The following is a 17,990-nucleotide window of genomic DNA, read 5'->3' on the forward strand; positions in this document are numbered from 1 at the left end:
TTCAGTGTGTTTTAATCTTGTCATTTTCTTCCTTAAATTAAGTTCCTTCCTCCTAAACGTCTTACTTCTATCATTGGTCCTATCATTCTCATGATTGTCTGTGCCTGACAGTAGAAAGACATGATACACCTTTTCTCTTGTTCTTCATAGCCAGGTTCTAATAATCAGGTTCTAATGCCTCTCTTCTTTCAATACCTATATTTCCTGCTCCGCCTCTCTGTAAATACTTACTGAGTAGTGCACACCACATCCAGGGATTGTTTTCATTTTTCTCTTCCCCTCCATTCTATCCTAGTTTAGCACTCCACATCTGCATTACTGCAGAAACCACTTGAGACTGGTTTCTCTGCTGTATTCTTTCTCCACTAACCCATTTATCACACCCCATGCCAGAAGGCATTCTTCAAAAGTGACATTTAAAGAACTATACCAGCTCTCTACTATCAAGAGGATAAAGTAAAACTCCTAAGCTTAATGGTAGAATCCTTCCATGATTTAGCTCAGGCTTTTCTTTGGAGTGTTATCTTCTTCTTTTCTATATAATCCTCACTTTGCTCCAAAGCAAGCTTCCTCATAGTTCCCTGAACTCACCTTTTGTTTGGGATTTTCTGCTTGGATAACTTTGGACAAATAAATTCAACTGTCCAAACCTTGATTTTCTTATCTACAAAAATTAGAGTATACCATTATCTTCATAAGGGTGTTGGGAGGGTTAAATAAATAGAATATGTAAACTCTCCAGGCATAGTATCTGGTGCCTAGTAATTGAACACAAATGTTTATAGTGTTGGAGTCTCCAAAGCCAAATTCCAATAGCATAGTATGCACAACATGTATTTACTGCCTACTATAGTGAGATTTTTTTTGTGACTTCCCTCCTCTCCTCTTTCCCTCTATGTGTGTGTTTGTATATATGTGTGTTTATATACACACTCTCTCTGTATACTACCTAACAGAGTATATTTTGGACATAGCATGTGGCCAATGAATATTGAATGATATATTATTTCATCTGATGGTTCAGTGTTTAGATGTAACCATCTTTTCCTTTACCTGTAACCTCAGTCATCCCCAACCCCCCTAACATATCCATATACTTGGATCCAAGCAATAATAGATAAATTTAATAATGACCTCAACTGGATTTCTATCTATGACCTGAATTTAAGGGGCAGAATTTAAAGGGAATAAGAATTTGTCCTTTGATAAGTGATGAATTCATTTGCAAGGTTGAATTCTCTATGATATTCTCGGTATTGACATGTCACTGCAGCTTTATATGCATTGTAAAAGTGTGGACTGTACCTTTTGCATAGGTGGACCTCTTACTATAGTATAGAACTCTGACTACTAGGTTATCTTTAGCTGGCCTTTCAGTTAGTGACTTTGACTACCAATAAGGAAGCATTGAAATTCAAGGCACAAAATCCTTATGTAATTCAGAGATTGATGGGAAGTTCCTGGAAGTCTGAGTGATTTGGTTTAGTTGCTGTGTATGGAAAAAATGATTTGAGGTCTAGTATCCAGACCAGTTTGGAGCTAAATGAAGAAGGATTTGTGTTTCCAGGGAGTTGAGGCCAAGGTGTGATGATTACTCACAGGTGCTTTCATGTCCGTCTTAGAAAAAGACTTCTTAGGCAGATATACTGGCCAAAAGCAAATGAAGAAATTACATGGTCTTTCATTTTTTCTGTATCTAGAATTATTCTGTAGGTGCAACAAAAACTAGCTGAGATTTCATTAGGAAGATACTTCAAGGCCATCAAAGGAAAAATGAAAAAAATAAAATCATTCAAAATTACCTCCTTTAATATGACAAAAGAGAAAAAAATGTTTGAAGTGGTGTCTAAAAGGAGAGTCTTTGAATGACAGTATATTTGTCTATAGTCCATAAACCCAAATCTCAAGTTTCTCTGTTCTGTTTGCCTGGGATGAAATATATCCAACTAGGTTATGGCTTCACCTTCTGACATCAGGATAAAGACCTTGTCAAATTTCAGCACTCTTAAGCTCATGTGTGGTATAGTACCTTGGAAGAGAGACCTTAGAAAGGAATGATTTGGACATGATTAGGGGGAGTGTTTTTCTTGTTGTATTTGAAACAAACTAGTGCCCCTCATGGAAGAAAAAGGTCACTGTGTTGTGGGACATGCCTTCTGTGAGATGAGGTTCTGACCACTAATGACACTTGTGCTTTTCATTATGACAGAGGTGTTAACCACATCGTGCTGGCTGTGCTCCAGTCCAAGCCGTTGCAGCCTCTGCTTCTGCAGCCTTCCTCATCTTAGCCTGGGTTGGCTGCAGAATTCTTCACTTCCTGTCCTAAACTTTTGTGAGGTGTCATGGCTGTTAAACAGCTGCCATGTTGCAGGCCAGATGTGGCTGCACTATAGTGTGCATGAAATGGTCCTCCCATAAAATATTAGATAGTTCAAAAATCTGTTTTGAAGATTTGTAAAACACTTAGGATTCCTTCAGATAAGGGGACTATTTGTATATTCTTAAATTGTGAGTGAAAATGTGCCAAAGCACTAAATACAAAGGGTGGACATACTGCAGTCCTTTCAGTCTTCTATTTATGAAGTTAACTTGTCAGCTATTTTGAGAGGAACAAGTGGATATAATCCAATTAGACTTTCAAAAATCTGTAACAAGTTCTCTCATCAAAGGCCTTTAAAATGTCATTGAGTTTGTAGTGGCAAGGGTCTGTTTTGACTGAAGTGGTGAATTGATTTAGAAATAGGAAACAAAAGGAAGGAATATGTGCTTATGTATATTTTTTAAAAATTTTGTTTTATTGAGGTATAATTTGCATATAGTGAAATGTTAAAATCTTAGGTGGACAGTTCAATCAGATTTCACAAGGGCACACCCTTGTGTAATCCCCAGCAGCACCCAATACATTTCCACCCTTCCTCCCCACCCCCCGCCAGAAAGTTTCCTATGCTCCTTCCCGGTCAGTGCTTAGCCTATCTAACCTCTAAACCACCACAGGTTGAATTTTAACACCAAAGGTTAATTTTACTATTCTAGAACTTCATATAAATGGAATCATGCTGCATATACTGTTTTGTGTCTGGCTTCTTTCACTCAGCAGGTTGTTTTTGAGATTCATCTCACGCTGTTGTTTGTATCACTAGTTTGTCCCTTTTTTGTTTCTGAGTACTGGTCCATTGTATGAATATGTAACATTTTGTTTATCCATTCTCCTGATGATGGACATTGGGATTGTTTCCAGTTCTTTGGCTATTAGAAATAAAGCTTCTTGTGCAAGTCCTTTGGTTGACATAGAGTTTCGTTTTCCTCATGTAAATATTTAGGAGTGAAATCACTGAATCATAGGGTAGATAGATGTACGTTTATTGTTTTAAGAGACTGCCAAACTGTGTTCCAAAGTGATTGAACCATTTTACGCTCCCATCAATAGTGTACGAAAATTCTGATTGTTCTACATTCTATCTAACATTAGTTCTTTTTCATTTTACTGAATCCAGTGAGTGTGGAGTGATATATTACTGTTTTTCAAAAAAAAACTTTTTAACCCTCCTAGAAAGGAGTATCGGTGGTTTCCTGTCCTTGGACACGTAAGAATTAGAGGCAAAAATATGTGGACTTGGAGAAGTCTAGAGCCCGCTTGCCTCCCCACAGGCTCAAGCTCATCCTTTCCCACACAGAAAAAAAAAAAATTAAAAAACGTTTTCTTTTCAAATTATCTTTGGATTATGGAAAGGTTGAAGGGATAGTGCAGAAAATTCCTATATACCTTTCACCCAACTTCCCCTAATGTTAACATCTTACATAATTCTGGCATATTGGTCAAAACTAAGAAATTAACTTTGCTATAATGCTGTTGACTAATTTACAGATTTTATTTGGATTTCCTCAATTTTTCCACTAGTGTACATTTTTTGTTCCAGCATCCTATCTCGGATACCACATTCATTATATTTAGTCTCATTGTAGTGCTGGTCATCTTTTTTTATGTGCTCATTGGCCATTTGTAGATTTTCTTTTGTAAAGTGGTTGTTCAAATCTTTTGTCTATTTTTTTGAGGTGGGAAGTTATTTGCCTTTTTATTACCAATTTTTAGGAATTCATGATATATTCTGATTATAGGTTCTTTATCAGATATATGTGTTGTGAATATTTTTCTTCTAGTCTGTGCCTTGTCTTATTTATTTTCTTAATGATGCGCAGAAGTGGATAGTTATCTTAAGGGGAAAGTATGAATATTAGAAAACAGACCATAAAGAGGACTCAGATATAACATTTTGAAAATTAATCTGGAAATAACATTTAGTGACTTCTTCAAATAAATAGGTTGAACTAAGTTTTTCTGAGCATTGAACTATAAAGCTGAAGGAGAATAAATGATTAGAAATGTCCCTAATACTAATAATAATTGCTACCATTTGTTGGATGTTTACAATATACCGGGCCCTTTGCCTAGTGCTTTATAGGTATTATTTCATTTTATTCTCATAACAATCCTATGAGTTAAATTATTATTATTCACATTTAAAGATAAGAAAACCATGGCTTAAATTTGTTAAACTTACAGCTAGGAAAGGGTGAAATCTGGGTTTGAATCCAGGCCATCTGACTTGAGAGCCTGCCTGCTTACTTTCTGCAGCATTCTGACAGAAAGGAAAATAATCAGTGAACTTCAGTGTAACCTATGAATATGGAAACCAAGCACTACTGAAGATGGTGGCAAAGATGTATATTAATAACTCTCTGGAAAATACTATTTTATCCTCAAATAAAACAGGGATCCTATTCTACTTAGGATTCTATATGTAATTTTGTTCACTATACACCAAAATGATAGAATCAGAAATGTCGACTGAAATGATATAGTATGAGAATGTGGAGCTGTGGTTGAGGTTTTTCAGGAACAAATTATACAGGTGAGAAATGAATATTTGAAGCTTGAATGGGATATAACCAATCTATGAAAGTATCTGGAGTATGAACAAAATGAGCATGGTCTTACTCATTGGATCCCAGCATAAGAGGACAAGCAGTGAGGCATCTTAGAGGGTGTATCAAGTAAAGCAAAAGAAGAACTACTTTACACAGCTTATGAAACTTCATAACTGAAGAGGTAGTGAAGAGCTCAAATAGAAATATATTCAGAAGAAAGGTTGAAAGGTTTAATGAATGGCAGTCCCATGAGTTATTTAGGGAGGCATACCTATGGTAGGGGAGTGGAAGGGGACATTACAAAGCTTTGAAGTTGATATCCAAGAGGACAGCTATGTTCAATGTTTAAAACTGAAGTCTATCATTCTACCATGAACATCCATAAACAATAAGTATATAGTATATAAAGTTGTGAACTTACAAAACAATTATTGTGAAACAATTGCTACAAACCATGAAAGAACATTGTTAAAACGTTGCTACTAACTATAGCCAATATCTTATATTTGGTTTATTTTTACCCCCAACCTACTTGGTTAATGACACTGTATTAGTATTATATACTATAGTTTATGAGAGAATGTTCTCATATTTGTTCTGTTAACCACAATCTATCTTCCACCACAGGATTCAGGATTCATTTTGTTGTACAATCCATTCAAAGTGTACACTCAGTGGCTGCCATATTCATCAGAGTTGTGCTGCCATCACCTCAGTCAATTTTAGATCATTTTCATTATTTTAAAAGGAAAAATCCTGTGCCCTTTATACCCCCTATTATTGTCCCTTAGAATTGATATATCTTCTTTGCCATTGCTGCAAAAATATTACTGTTAACTATAATCCATAAGTTACATTGGTTGTAATTTTCCCATGTATCATCATATACTTAACACTTGTAAAGGAAGAACATTCTTATACTATTAACCACAATCTTCATTCATCACCAAAATCACTGTTTTATGGTCCCTACGTTATTCTCTAGCTTCTTTTCAATTAAATATTACATCCATAGACTACCCCTTTAAGCCACAATCACATTTATAACTCATCAGTATTAGTTATACTCACCATATTACCATCAACTCTATTCATTTCTACACATTTACAATAAACTTTATTAAAAATTCTACATACATTAAGCATCAACTCCCATTTTTAACCCACATTCAATTTCCTAATAATCTTTACTCTAGCATTTACCTCTGTGAGTTTACTCAATGCTTTATATCATATTAGTGAAACTGTACAATATTTGTACTTTAGTGCCTGACTTATTTCATTTAACATAATGTTTTCAAGGTTCATCCACATTGTCATATACATCCTAATTTCATTTATTCTTACAGCTGAATAGTATTCCTTTGTATGTATGAACTACATTTTGTTTATCCACTCATCAGTGGATGGACACTTGTGTTGTTTCCATTGTGAATAATACTGCTATGAACATTGTTGTGCAAATGTCAGTTCACGTCCTTGCTTTTAGTTCTTCTGAATGTATTCTGATAATGGGATTGTTGGATCATACGGTAGTTCTATATTTCGTTTTCTTGAGGAACCACCAAACTGTCTTCCACAAAGGCTGTGCCATTCTACATCCCCAACAGTGAACGAGTGTTCCTATTTCTCTACATCTTCTCCAGCACTTTTAGTTTTCTGTTTTTTAATTATGGCTTTTCTATAAGGTGTGAAATGATATCTCAGTGTAGTTTTGATCTACATTTCCCTAATAAATGATGTTGAACATTTTTTTAATGCACTTTTTGGATATTTGTATTTCCTCTTTGGAGAAATGTCTATTCCAGTCTTTGGCTCATTTTTTAAAATTAGGTTGCTTGTCTTTTTGTCATTGGGTTGTTTGATTTCTTTATATAAGATGGATATCAAACTCTTATTGGATATGTGGTTTCCAAATATTTTCTCCCATTAAGTAGGTGGTCTTTTCATTTTCTTTTTTTCTTTTTTTTTTTTTTAAAAGATTTATTTATTTATTTAATTTCCCCCCCTCCCCTGGTTGTCTGTTCTTGGTGTCTATTTGCTGCGTCTTGTTTCTTTGTCCGCTTCTGTTGTCGTCAGCGGCACGGGAAGTGTGGGCGGCGCCATTCCTGGGCAGGCTGCTCTTTCTTTTCACGCTGGGTGGCTTTCCTCACGGGCGCACTCCTTGCGCGTGGGGCTCCCCCACGCGGGGGACACCCATGCGTGGCACGGCACTCCTTGCGCGCATCAGCGCTGCGCATGGCCAGCTCCACACGGGTCAAGGAGGCCCGGGGTTTGAACCGCGGACCTCCCATATGGTAGACGGACGCCTAACCACTGGGCCAAAGTCCGTTTCCCTTTTCATTTTCTTGATGAAGTCCTTTGAAGCACAAAAGTGTTTAAGTTTGAGGAGGTCCCATTTACTTATTTTTTTCTTTTGTTACTCATGCTTTGGGTGTAAGGTTTAAGGAACTACTGCCTACCACAAGATCTTGAAGATATTTCCTTACATTTTCTTCTAGGAGTTTTATGTTTCTCACTTTTATATTTAGGTCTTTTATCCATTTTGAGTTAATTTTTGTATAAGATGTGAGGTAGGGGCCCTCCTTTTTTTTCTTTTGGATGTGGACATCCTGTTCTCCCAGCACCATTTGTTGAATAGCTAGGTGGGCTTTCCAGCCTTGTCAAAAATCACTTTGCCATAAATTTGAGGATCCATTTCTGAACACTCAATTTTATTGAATTGGTCAACATATCTATCTTTAATCCAGTACCATGTTGTTTTTAGCACTGTAAGTAGTAATATGCTTTAAAATTAGGAAGTGGGAGTCTTCCAACTTTGTTATTCTTTTTAAAGATGTATTTGGCTATTTGGGACCTTTTACCCTTCTAAGTAAATTTAATACTTGACTTTTCCAATTCTGTAAAGAAGACTATTGGAAGTTTTATTGGGATTACATTGAATCTCTAGATAAATTTGGATAGAATTGATATCTCAATGATATTTAGTCTTTTAATTCATGAATATGGAGTGTCCATCCATTCATTTAAGTCTTCTTTGGTTTCTTTCAGCAATGTTTTGTAGTTTTCCACATACATGTCCTCTATGTCCTTGGTTAAGTTTATTCCTAAATATTTGATTCTTTTAGTCTTTATTGTATATGGAATTTTTTCACTGACTTCCTCTTTGGATTGCTCATTAGTACTATATAGAAATGTTACTGACTTTTTTTGTATTAATCTTGTATCCTGCCACTTCACTGAACTTCTCTATTAGTTCTAGTAGCTTTGTTGTCTATTTTTTGGAATTTTTTAGATATGGGATCATGGCATCAGCAAATAGTGTAAGTTTTGCTTCTTCCTTTCCTATTTGGGTGCCTTTTATTTCTTTATCTAGCCTAATTGCTCTAGCTAGAACTTCTAGCACAATAGTGAATAACAGTGATAATGGGCATCCTTGTGTTGTTCTCAATCTCAGCAGGAAAGCTTTCAGTCTTTCTCCATTGAATACAATATTAGTTGTGAGTTTTTCATATATGCACTTTATCATGTTGAGAAAATTTCCTTCTATTCCTATCTTTTCGAGAGTTTTTGTCAAGAACGGATGGATTTTATCAAATACCTTTCCTGCATCAGTTGAGATGATTGTGTGATTTTTGTTCCTCAACTTAATAATGTGATGTATTACTTTGATTTTCTTGTGTTGAACCACCTTGTATAGCTGGAATAAAACCCACTTGATCATGATGTATAAATCTTTTAGTGTGCTGTTGGATTCAGTTAGCAAGTGTTTTGTTGAGGATTTTTGCATCTATGTTCATTAGAGGAATTGGTCTGTAATTTTCTTTTTCCTGCTATCTTTATCTGGATTTGGTATTAGGGTGATGTTGGCTTCATAGAATGAGTTTGGTAGCATTCCCTCCTGCTCTAATTTTTGGAAGAGTTTGAGCAAGATAGCTATTAATTCTTCTTTGAACAATTGGTAGATTTCACCTATGCAGCTATCTGGTCCTGGGCTTTTCATCTTTGGGAGGTTTTGAAAACTGATTCAATCTCCTTACTTATAATTAGTTTGTTGAGGTGTTTTATTTCTTCTAGGGTCAGTGTAGGTTGTATGTGTGTTTCTAGGAATATGGCCATTTCATCTACATTGTCTAGTTTGTTGGCATACTTTTGTTCATAGTATCCTCTTAAGATCTCTTTTATTTCTGTGGGGTCAATAGTAATGTCCCCATCCCCCCAACCCATTTCTGATTTTATTTATTTGCCTCTTTTTTTTTTTTTCTTTGTCAGTTTAGTTAATGCTTTGTCAATTTTGTTGATATTTTCAGAGAACCACTTTTTGGGTTTGTTGATTCTCTCTGTTGTTTTTTGTTCTCAATTTCATTTAACTTCTCTCTAGTCTTTGCTATTTCTTTCCTTCTGCTTACTTAAGATTTTTCTATTCTTAGTTCTAGTCTTAGTTCTTCCAGATGTTCAGTCAGGTCCTTGAATTTAGCTCTTTCTTCTTTTTTTAATGTAAGTGTTGAGGTATGTAAATTTCCCTCTCAGCTCTGTCTTTGTTGCATCCCATAAGTTTTGATATGTTGTGTCCTCATTTTCATTTGTCTTGAGATATTTACTGATTTCTCTTGTGATTTTTTTCTTTAACCCATTGATTGTTTAAGAGTGTGTTTAGCCTTCATATATTTGGGGATTTTCCCTTTCTCCACCCATTGTTGATTTCCAGCTTCATTCCAATATGATCAGAGAGTGTAATTTTAATCATTTAAAATTTATTGAGACCTTTTTGTGACCCAATATATGATCTATTCTGGAGAAAGATCAGCAAGCACTTGAGAAGAATTTATATCCTGCTGTTTTGGGGTACAATGTTCTGTATACATCTGTGAGATCTAGTTCATTTATCATATATTCAAGTTCTCTGTATCATTATTATCCTTTGTCCAGTTGTTCTATCCAAAGGTGAGAGTGTCATTTTGAAGTCTCTAATTATTGTAGAGACATCTACATCTCTCTTTAGTTTTGCAAATGTGTACCTAATGTATTTTGGGTCACTCATTTAGTTGCACAAATACTTATTATTGTTATTTCTTCTTAGCGAATTGCTCCTTTTATTAATATATACTGTCCTTCTTCATCTCTTATAGCAGTTTTGTATTTAAAGTCTATTTGGGCTGATACTGACATTGCTACTTCAGCTCTTTTTTGAGTACTCTTGCATGGAATATCTTTATCCTGCATTATACTTTCAGTCTATTTGTGTCCTTGTGTGTAAGGTAAGTCTCTTGTAGACAATGTATACATGGCCGATTTTTAAAAATCCATTCTGCCAGTCTGTTTCTTTTGATTGGGGCATTTAATCCATTAACATTTAATGTTATTAGCATAAAAGCATTACTTCATCCATTATATCTTTTGACTTTCCATTAACCTATCTTACTATTATCTGTCTTTTTACCCTTTTTGTTACCTTTACAAATAATCTCTAGCTTCTTCTGTCTTTTCCTTTCAGGTTGTAGCACTTCCTTTAGTAGCTCATGTAAATCTGGTCTCTTGGTGACATAGTCTTTTAGTTTTTGTTTATCTGTGAAGATTTTAAACTCATCCTCAGTTTTGAAGGACAGTTTTGCCAGATAAAGAATTCTTGGTTGGCAGTTTTTCTCTTTAATATATCATACTTAAATATATCATACAACTGTCTTCTTGCCTCCATGATTTCTGATGAGAAATCAGTACTTAGTCTTATTGAGCATCCCTTGTACGTGATGAATTGTTTTTTCTCTTGCTGCTTTCTGAATTCTCTTTTTATCTCTGGCATTTGACATTCTGAATAGTAGATGTCTCAGAGTAGGTGTGTTTGGATTTATTCTGTTTGTAGTGCATTGTCCTTCTTGGACATTGATGTCTTTCATAAGGTTTGGGAAATTTTCAGTCATAATTTCCTCAAATATTTTTTTCTGCCCCTTTCCATTCTCTTCTTCTGGGGCACCTATAACATGTTTGTTTGTATATTTTGTGTTGCCATGCAAGTCCAAGACCCTGTTACATTTTTTCCATTCTTTTCTCTTTCTGTTCTCCTGTCTTTTCAAATTCATATGTTCTGTCCTCCAAGTCACTTACTCTGTCCTCAACCAATTCAAATCTGCTATTATATGCTTCCAGTATATTTTAACCTCTTCCATTGTATCTTTCTTTCCTATAAAATCTCTTACTTTTCTTTGCAAACTTTCAAATTCTTTGTGTTCAACCAGTGTTTTCTTAATATCTTTAATCTCCTTAACCATCCCACTGAATTTATTAAGGAGATTTGTTTGGAAATCTGTGTCTGGTTGTGTCAAAGGCTGCATTTCACCTGAAGGCTTAATTTGTTCTTCTGGCTGGACCATATCTTCCAGTTCTTAGTATAGCTTTTAATTTTTTGTTAGTATCTTGGCATCTGATTTTAAAAATGTGTTTATTTTGTGCTCAGTTTCTCGCTTTAGCCTATGGCTTTCTTTTAGGTTGCCTTGTTGCTAAATCTTCCTCTGTTCTTCATTTGTGAATGTTAGTCTGTTCTGTTTGTTTTTTATTTGCCTCTGTATGTTTTTAATACTCCTTCTGTCTTCTCTCACTGCTATTTCCTGGAGAGCTATTTATGTTAGAGGTGTCATCTTGGAGAAAACCCTCCCAGCTCTGGTTTCCCAGTCAGAACAGGGTCAGGGGTCCTATGAAGGGAGTGTAGATTGATTCCAATCTTCTCTGGACAAAAGACTGTAAAGGCCTTCAATATTCTTCTTGATGTCTATCCCAATCTATGCTTTCCTAAAGGATCCAGCAGTTAGCACTCTTTATCCAGTTAGTCCCTGCTGCCTTAAGGTAATTCTTTGCCTTTAATTCTCAGCTGATTTAGCCCCTGGTGGGGGCATGGTTGAGGTTGCCAGCCTACTCAGGATGAAACTGTTGCACAGCTCCCAGCTCCTCTGATCTGAATTATCTGATCAACTGCCTCCCCCTGTGCTGCCTCCTGCCCAGTGAATGAGGTGACTCTGCCCACACTGTCTTGAGAGACAGTTCTAGGGGCACCTTGGGTATGAGAGTGCAGCAGCTGTTCAAGATGGGTGGGGTGAATCTGATGCCCTGCCTCCTAGAAATGTGTGTGCTTCCCCTTCTTTCAGAGGGCATGGATCCCAGTGTGAATCTGCTTGCTCTGCCCTGAGAAAGTGTTCAAACTGTACCCAACTTCCAATCATTCTAAGTGTGGAGACCTAAGCAGTGACTTTCCAAACTGGATGCACTGGACCTGATCCCAACCACCTCGGTGGACAGGTGTGTTTTTCAGTCACCCCTGCTTCCACTCCTACTGGGGGTTAAGACAGCAGAAATGCTGCTGGCTTCTCAGTGACTTGGGCAGGTTTAAACCTCAGCCAGGCTTGAGATTGGAATCCAGGTAGCAGATTTGTCAACCAATAGCTGTTGTTGGTGCCAAGTCAATTTCCCTCCCCTGCTTTTGGGAAAGAAGGCTTCTGCTTCCAACTGGGGAGTGGGTCTGGAGGTGGGCTGCCTTGCCAGTGGGGGTGGGTCAACTGCCTCTGCAATGTGAAGGAATCTACTCATGAATCTTCACCACACATGGTCAGTCTCCTCTTCCTGTTCTTCCCTGGATGGTACACTGTGTTTTTCTGGTCTTTGGAGACCCCCAAGCAGTTAATCTGGACAGATCCTGGCTTATTATTAGTTGCCCTGTGGGACAAGCTGGTTGCTAGAGCTTCCTACTCTGTCACCATATTTGGTCTTCTCCCTATGTTCAATTTTAACAAGTCCCACTGTGAGGCCTTAGGGTTTTCTGTAGGTTTTGAAAAACTTGTCTTTTCCAGAATATGACTTTGTATTTTTGGATTTATATGCACAGCTCTCTTTGGCTCATATGCCTCAGTCCTCTTCATCCTTCAAGTCCCAGCTCAAAGGACATCTTTTTTGTGAAGCCTTCCTCAGCATTTCCAGGCAATTAGTTAAGTCCTGGTTTGTGGTCCTTGTAATTTCCTCTATTTTGTTATGGATCGTAATGTATAGGCATTCTTAGAGGCTAAATTTTCACTCTTTGATGGATGACTTGATGGAGGGACCGTGGGTCTAATTCAATATGGCAAATCTTAATGGAGCTAAAAAACAGAATTCCTGTTGAGAACTCTTCCTTAAGCATGGCCAGTCTACATAGGAATGAGGCTAGAATGCCAGGGACAATCCAGGGGTTAATTCCTAATGGGGACACTTAATAGTTATGAATAAATGTGCTGAACTTTGAGATTAACTACTGAAGGGAAACCAAAGATTAATTAATTCTACTTGTCTCTTTATCTGAGCTTTCTTTTCTTGCTTCTAGGCCAGCTTGCCTTCAAGTACTTAAAATGAATAAATGAGAATATATTTATTCTCATTTCAGATGTGTGACAGCTGGATGGGCAGGGAGAACTGGGTGAGAGTAGGAGTAGGAAGTGGTGTTTGGCTTCCCTACTGCAGTCAAAAAAGAGTCATCTTTTTTTCCCAGCTCTGCCGTCTATTCTTCACCTTATTTCCCATCACATGCTTTTCCTTTCCACCTTGAACATTATTAAAATCTAAGGATGTGGCTCAGCAATTGAGCTCCTGCCTCCCACATCGGAGATCCTGGGTTCCATTCCTGGTGCCTCCTGGAGAAGATGAGCAAGACATCAAGTTGGCGTGATGGGCAGGTGTGGCGAGCTGACACAGAAAAGATGATGCAACATAGAGATGCAAAGAGAAAACACGAGAGAACCAAAAAAGCAGGGAGCTGAAGTGACTCAAACAATTGAGTACTTCTTGCCCACGTAGGAGGTCCCAGGTTCGGTTCTCGGTGCCTCCTATAGACAAGACGAGCAGACACAGAGAGCATACAGCAAGTGAACACGGAGAGTAGATAGTAAGCACAAACACCGGGGCAGAGGAGGGATAAATAATTAAATGTTTAAAAAAAACTGAGGGGTACTACTGTGATGAGTTATAGTAGCTACCATTATTGAATACTTATTGTATGCCTGTTAGTATTTGAGCCCTTCATATATATTTTTCATATTTAATCCTCACAACAACCTTGAAAGGAATCTATAAGTTTCAGAATAGGATAGATTATCCCATGGTAACAACCAGCCTCAGAATCTCAATGGTTTAACACAAAAGTTTATTTCTCAATCACACAAAGTCCTTTGCAGGTTGGGACAACTTACATGGCAGCTGCCCTCCATGTGTTAGCTCTCATTTCAGATTTCTTTGCTCTTAGGGCAGCTTAATATCAAAACAAGATTCTGTTATCACAGAAATAGAGAGGAATGGAATGGGGAGTTTGGTGTCACCAATTTCATGCTTCTACCTGAAAGTGACACACATCACCTCAGCTCACATTACATTTACCAAAGTAAGTCATATAGCCCCAACTATATGATAGTAATTTCCTCTATTTTAGCACCAGTCACAGTGTTAGACATTTTTCTTGTATCCTGAATTTTCACTGTTTGGCGAATGACTAGATGGAGGGATCACAGGTCTAATGCAATATAGCAAATCTTCATAGAGGTCAGAGAGATCAAAGGGGAGACAAGAAAGTACAATTCTCCTATGTACCCCAAAGTAGAAAACTGGAGACTGGTTACCTATAGTATTCCCACCACAAGTATTATAACAATTACTATTACTAGTACTGTTACCATGGATCAGAAATGTTAAATAATTGTACAAGGTCACACAGCTGCAAAGAAATATAGATGGAATTGGAACCTCTGTCTAACTTCAAACCCCTTGCTCTTAACTCCTACAATATGAAGGCTTCTTGACTCCTGTGTCACGTGTTCATTTACTCTACTTCTGGCTACCACTGAGAGTAACTGTAGGAAAGAGGGTTGTTGCATCTTTCTTTAAGCACTTTGTGCACCATTTTACTCTTTCTTGTATATAGCTACTTGTATAATAAGTTTCTTTAGTGCAAGACTTTTCTTACTCTTCATTATTTCCTCCAAAGTTCTAGTACAGCGTCTTGCACATAGTCCGTGCTCAGTAAAAATGTGTTGAATTGCATTAAATCACAGTATGCCCAATGATTCAACATAGAAGCTAGATTATGGCTTGTAAATAAAACCCTCATTGCCTCAGCTCTCCCATCTACAAATCTCCCCAATAAATAATTGACAGCAACAGAACCTCGTGCCTATGTTCTGGAATATATATATTAATATTTGCTATTTTTCAATGCCTGATTTTGGCCCTCTTAGAAAATTGTTAGGAAGTTCTGTTTAAGAAAAACCCTGTTGGTATGAAAATCCACTGTTTAAATGATAGAATCAAGCCTAACAAAGGCAGAAAGCTGAAAAGAAAAGAGGTTATTCTAGTTCCCTAAAGCCCTAGGGACCAATGAAGTATTTTATAAAGTAATATATATACATATATATATATATATTTATTTATTTTTGAAAAGTAATCTTACCTTACATATGAGTTTATTCTGTATTTAGGAAGATGTAGTATATATTCTCTCCCTTTAAGGAACTAAAGATTGGGAACTCAAACTAAAGTAAAAGATGCAACTGATTCATTTCTACATGAGTGGAAAAAGCAGGCAATATTATTTAGCTTTAGAGAAATATTTATGAAACGGATAAAATGAAAGAGGTATGGAAGTGAATGTGGCTCAAGCAGTTGGGCACCTGCCTACCACATGGGAGGTTCCCTGGTTCTGTTCCCAGTGCCTCCTAAAGAAGACAAGCAAGACAACGAGCTGAATGTTATGGGTTGGCAGGGTGAGCTGATGCGAGAAGATGACACAAAGAGAGAAACAACAAGCAGGGATCAGATGTGGTCAAGTTGCACCTCCCTCCCACATAGGAGGTCCCAGGCCACTTCCCAGTGCCTCCTGAAAAAAAAGAAGACAAGCAGACACAGAGAGCACAGAATGCAGACAGTGAGTGCAAACCGGGGATGGGGAATAAATTTAAAAAAAAAAATGAAAGGGGTAGTTGAAACTTGAAATTGTCAGGAGGGTTTTAGAGACAGGGAAGTTGCTTTGGTGCAGCCAACTTCAGAACTGCTCCCATTCAGTTTTTTGTGGCTGGAAAAAAATAGCACCATGCTAACTGGTCTCACTTCAATTTCATGATCATTAACCTGAAATAAGCCTTGATGATGCCTAGCAATCTTACCATCTTTTTCTCATCCATTCACTCTCCTATTATCCTCACTTTCTCTTCTTTGAAACCTACAACACTTCTTTTACCCCTTTACCTTTTATGTTCATTAACATACAAACACCGATCTTAAACCTATGCCATACCATGCCTCAAACCCCTCAATGGCTTGCTCATCTCTCAAATTAAAGCCACAGCTCTTACAGTGGCTTATAAGGACATGTGGCCTGCCAGCCATCTCCCACTCTTACCTCAGCTTCCACCACTCTCCCACTCTCTTGACCTTTCTCTTACTAGTCACTCTCATATTTGTTACCCTCACTGGCCTCCTTTCTCTTCCTTGAAAATGTACAGCATGCTCTTATGTAAGGGCCTTTACAATTGCTTCCCTTTTTCTTGGAAATTCTTCCCTCAGATATCCATGCGACTTGCCTCTCAGGTCTCTGTTGAAATGTCAAAAAGGCTTTTCCTGACCATCTCTATAAAATAGCAATCGCTTCTTTTGACCTTAGCACTCTCCTCTTGCTCCGATTTATTTCTATTCACATTTTATATTTATTTATCCATTTATTGTCTGGTACTTTCCATTTGAATAGAAGGGTTTTTGCCTTGTCCTCTTTCTGTCCTCAGAGCCTCCATGTTGTTGGCAATAAATTTAGAATGAATGAACTAGACATTTGAAAATGGGTAGACCTTTGATATATCAAAGTTAAAGTTTCCGTTCCAATTTTGGAAAATGGCATGAGAAAAAAGGAGAGGTGGAAATTTGCTTGACCAGATTTGCATCAACAATTATAGTGAGTAGACTGGTATGGCTGGGGTGTGGGGCTTGAGTTGGGATGTGGTAGGAAGAAAATTGAGAAATTTATGTTGGTATATATTGTGAAAAGTTCTGAAGAACATAATAAAGTGTGTTGTGTGTGTGTGTGTGTGATATATATGAAGTCATATGGGTTTTAGAAGAATGGAATGTGCCATTCCTTCTCCTAAATAGCATGGAATCTACGAGGCACATCCAATGGAGGCTAACAATCTTAACAGTGTCCCTGTTGCTAGAGCTCCAGAAACTTGTCTTATTTTGGAAGACAGATGAACAGATTTTAAATAATTTTTGTTTTTGAGCTGGAGAACATGTTTGACATCATGTTATTCTAGCTACTACCATGATCCTGTAAGTGCTTTCATGGCAAATGCTGTCAGATGGCATGTTGTTGGCATTTAGTGGTAACCAGTAATGTAACTTGTATGAAAACTATTTGTTGAGTGGAAATGAGATCTAAAGAGTTTGAGTGACTTACCTTAAGGTCACCCAACAGAATGGTTCCAAAACTCAGGTGAGTGGACTTTGTCTTTTTATTTTGTTTTACAGTTGATTTTTATCCCTTTACCTGAATTTCTGATGGGGACCAAGGCTTTTACTTCTCAAAAAGCTTTTAAAAATATATATTGAATAAGAAGAAACAAACCTAATTTTTAAATTAAAAAAGGCTAGAGGAGCTATTTTTTGACAGAAGTAGTAACTTAAGATTGGTATGGAGATTGTGACCAACATGTATTGCCAAGTAGATATTTTTAAGGAAGGAAGCCAGTAAGGAGAACATTGCTTTAATTCAGGCTCAGGTATTTGGATTAAGGTAATTAGAGGAGACACCATCATCATCTCTCCTGCAAAGGACCGGCTGAGTGGTGACGGAACCCTGCTGGAGTGGGCTTTTTTGGAACGTACAAAGCAGGAGATGCCTGGACATTGATCTGGAGAGACTGCAACAAAATTAGTGCTTTCACAAGGGAACTTAGCCTACAACAAGGAAATAGAATAAGAAGAACAGAGTGACAAAGAGAAGACCTAACATGCACACAGAAACAACAACTAATTAAACCCTGAGATGAAGAAGCTAATCAACTGAACAAACC

At 37.2% G+C, this 17,990-nt stretch overlaps 1 protein-coding gene and 1 non-coding gene across 2 annotated transcripts in view; both read left to right on the forward strand.

Moving 5' to 3' along the window:
- The window catches only part of HPSE2 (heparanase 2 (inactive)), an 827,209-nt gene that overhangs the window by 232,477 nt on the left and 576,742 nt on the right, over window positions 1-17,990 (forward strand). The window lies entirely within an intron of this gene.
- Window positions 3,542-3,674, forward strand: LOC111763806 (small nucleolar RNA SNORA38). The gene has a single exon (XR_002796582.2). It is a non-coding gene; the product is annotated as a small nucleolar RNA SNORA38 (small nucleolar RNA).

Source organism: Dasypus novemcinctus, chromosome 6, assembly GCF_030445035.2.
Source record: "Dasypus novemcinctus isolate mDasNov1 chromosome 6, mDasNov1.1.hap2, whole genome shotgun sequence".
Classification (NCBI taxonomy): Eukaryota; Metazoa; Chordata; class Mammalia; order Cingulata; family Dasypodidae; genus Dasypus; species Dasypus novemcinctus.